This window comes from Elephantulus edwardii, unplaced genomic scaffold (assembly GCF_000299155.1).
Source record: "Elephantulus edwardii isolate Elephantulus edwardi_28Jun2011 unplaced genomic scaffold, EleEdw1.0 scaffold00966, whole genome shotgun sequence".
Classification (NCBI taxonomy): Eukaryota; Metazoa; Chordata; class Mammalia; order Macroscelidea; family Macroscelididae; genus Elephantulus; species Elephantulus edwardii.
Window position 1 is genome coordinate 7,986 of NW_006400716.1, and position 3,459 is coordinate 11,444.

The window sequence follows — 3,459 nt, forward strand, 5'->3', positions numbered from 1 at the left end:
TGGATGTGCATAGTCTAGTTTGATTTCTATCAAATAAATAAATAATGCAAGCAACCTACCAATCAATTTTAGAAAATCCTTTTAAAGAGTAATAAATACTTGTCTAGTTATCATTAATTCATGGTGACCCCCATATGTATCACAGTAGAAGTGTGTTTCAGAGAGATTTTAGTGGCTGAATCTTCAGAAGCAGGATACTAGGCCTTCCATCTGGGGTGACCGATCTTGAACCACCAGCCTTTCCTTGTAACTGACAGTCTCAAAAACCAATGGAGGGTCAACTGTGAGTCAGTTCTGACTCAACAGCTAAAAGAGTTATAAATATTAAACAGCTAGGTCCTTGGCTTAATTGGTCTGTAGCATATCTCTTCTGCTATGCCAATTTCTATACTAAAAATGGATCCACCTGTTGTATGAGAATAAACTTTACCAGGGAGATGCCAGAAACATTTATATACGTATACACACATAAGTTAGGTGCCGTAAATCAGGAATGGACACATAGCTGACCCTCCAGCAGTTTTTCAGAGACAGTAAATCACCCGGCAGGAGGATGTCCATCTGTTTCCCTCAGAGCCGCTGATGGATTCAAACTGTGTGCCTCTAGGTTGGCAGGGACACTCTTTATCATTCAGCCACCAGAGTTTGACTCATTCACCACAGCTCCCACATCATGGCTTGAAACGAACACACCTTAGTCTTCTAACTGACATCACTGTTCCCCCTCAGTACCTTGGAGAAGTCCCTGACAGCAGGCCTTCCCAACACAATGTCTTGATTTCTTTACTGCTGGTGCCAACAGTGCTGATTGTAAATCCAAGAAAGATGAAACTGTTGACAATTTCAATCTTTTCTCCATCTGTCATGATGTTGCTCCGTAGTTGAACAGTAAGAATTTTGTTTTCTTGGTGTTGAGCTGTAATCCATATTGAAGGCTCTAACCTTTGATCTTCTGCAGCAAGTATTTCAAGTAGTTTTCACTTTCTGGAAGCAAGGTTGTGTAATCTGCATTAAGCAGGCTGTTGATGAGTCTTCCTCCTAGTCTGAAGCCACATTCTTCTCCATAAAGTTCAGCTTCTTAACATATCTGTTCAGCATATAGACAGAATAAGTATGGAGAAGCTATATAGCCCTGACACACACCATTGTTTATTTATTTTTTTATTTAAAATGTTTTTATAACCTTAAACTTTTTTAAAATATTATTTATTTTTCATTTCAATGAACATCTACAGAGATTTTGGAATTCCATTCATTCATTGTTGAACTTTTCTCCCTGTCCATCCCACCTCCACCCAAGCACCTCCCCCCCACCCCGTTTGCTCCTCTTCTTGAAAAGCAAAAGAAAAACTCCTTCATTGGTACACAACCCCCCCCACCCCCATCCCCACCCCAAATATAATCCACATGCAGTGATCCCCTGCTCTGTGAGAAAACAGACTCTTGGTCTAGGTATAAGTTTCACAAAAGCATGATTAAATGATCTGGGATTCTCATTCTTCTCAATGTAAAGCATAATATAATGCCTTTGCATAGTCAATAAAACACAAACAGAATACAAAAAGCATTCTTCTCTTTGCTTTCTGCCAAGATCTGACATCAGCAATGCTATCTCTGGTGATACCCTTAAAAAGCATTTAGTGGGTTCATACTACTGGAAGAGACAGTTGTAGTGGGGTAGCCCACAGAGAGACGTGCTGCTAAACCAGAGGTCACCTATCTGGCAGGCGTTCTGTGGGAGAAAGATGAACTATTTCTCCTTGTACAATTTACAGCCTGGGAACCATCTAGAAGGTCAGCAATGAGACAATTCCAAGGGCAATGAAGAAGTGTGAGCTACTATCTGGTGAGCTAAAAGCTAAAAAGATAATGTAAAAGAATACAGTTCCTGCTTTCATGGAGCTTACATTTTTATATTTAAATAAATCTGGGCATGCCTCCGGGTTTTAAGTTCCTTCACAGTAACTACCTGTAACTCAAACTTAGTTTCATTAGTTATTTGTTTCACTCATTTATACATTCAAGTTCTGAGGTTATGTTGCTAGTATTTAAAAATCTTAGTGAACCAAAAAAGATAAGAACTTCAACTCTTTTGATACATAAAAGTATCAGAGCTTATTACTACTTGCATGTATCAGAACTTACTAATGCTTAGCTGATTATCTCTTGAATGTCTTCTTTCCTCTTCCAGTGCAAGTGTACGTCTTCATCATTGCATGATCTACCACTGTAGTGACCTCCTCAGTGTCTGCCTGAATTCAAATTCTTTTCCAATACGATTGCTACCCCCTGACAGTTTTCTAAAACACAAATCTTTTTGTGAAACTCCACTTTAAAAATATCCATAGGTCCCCACTGTCTACAGAATTAAATACAAACTTCTCATCAAATCCTACAAGGGTCTTCATGATTTGGTCTCAAATTATCTTCCTAGCCACATCTACCACTGGTATTCCCAATTTACTCTGACATTTCTCAAATACTTGACTGTGCCTATGCATACGCTGTATCCTTCAAACACATTCTCATGTATTTATTAAATGCAATTAATTAACAAACCTACTGTTAGATTTTTCTCTCACTTTTCAATAATAAAGGGGAGTCCTTATCTATTTCTTTCCATAAACAGTGAGCTCCTAAAAGGTAACTTCCTAGCATTAGGCACAGGGCCTAGCACTTAGAGGGTGCCTATAAAAGACTGTGAAAGTGTAGTTCTCTCAACTATCTCATAGTGATAAGGGAAAAAAACAAATCATCACACAACCCCAGGTACCAACTACTTAAAAACACATTTCCCATTCTATAAATTGATGAACTATGCTATAAAAAGTAGTCTGGGACCACAAAGAAAGGCAATTTCAAAATGGTTTCATAAATTAAGTCAGCACCACAACAAGATAAAAGTAAATAACCCAATTGAGAGGCAGAAAAGGCTTCTGACAAAATCCAACACCCTTTCCTGATTAAAACACTCAACAAAATAGGACTACAGGGGAATTTCTTCAATACAGTAAAAAGTATTTCTGAAAATCCGAGAGCCAACATTGTTCTAAATGGAGAGAGGTTAAAGGCATTCCCTTTAAGAATAGGAACTAGTAAAGGATGCCCATTATGACCTCTCTTATTCAATATTATATTGGAAGTCTTAGCAATACTAATAAGACAAGAGAAAAACATAAAAGGTATACAAAATGTCAAAGAGGAGGTAAAATTATCCCTCTAAGCAGATGACATGATAGTATCCTTAGAAACCCCTAAAGACTCAGCAAAAAACTATTGGACATAGTTGATCAATTCAGCAAAGCAGCAAGCTACAAGATCCACATAGAAAAATCAGTTGGATTTCGCTACAGTGACAAAGAGAACACAGAGTTGGAGCTAAGAAAAATACCCTTCACAATAGCTAATCACAAGATAAAATATTTGGGAGTAAATATAACTGGAAGCACAAAGGATCTA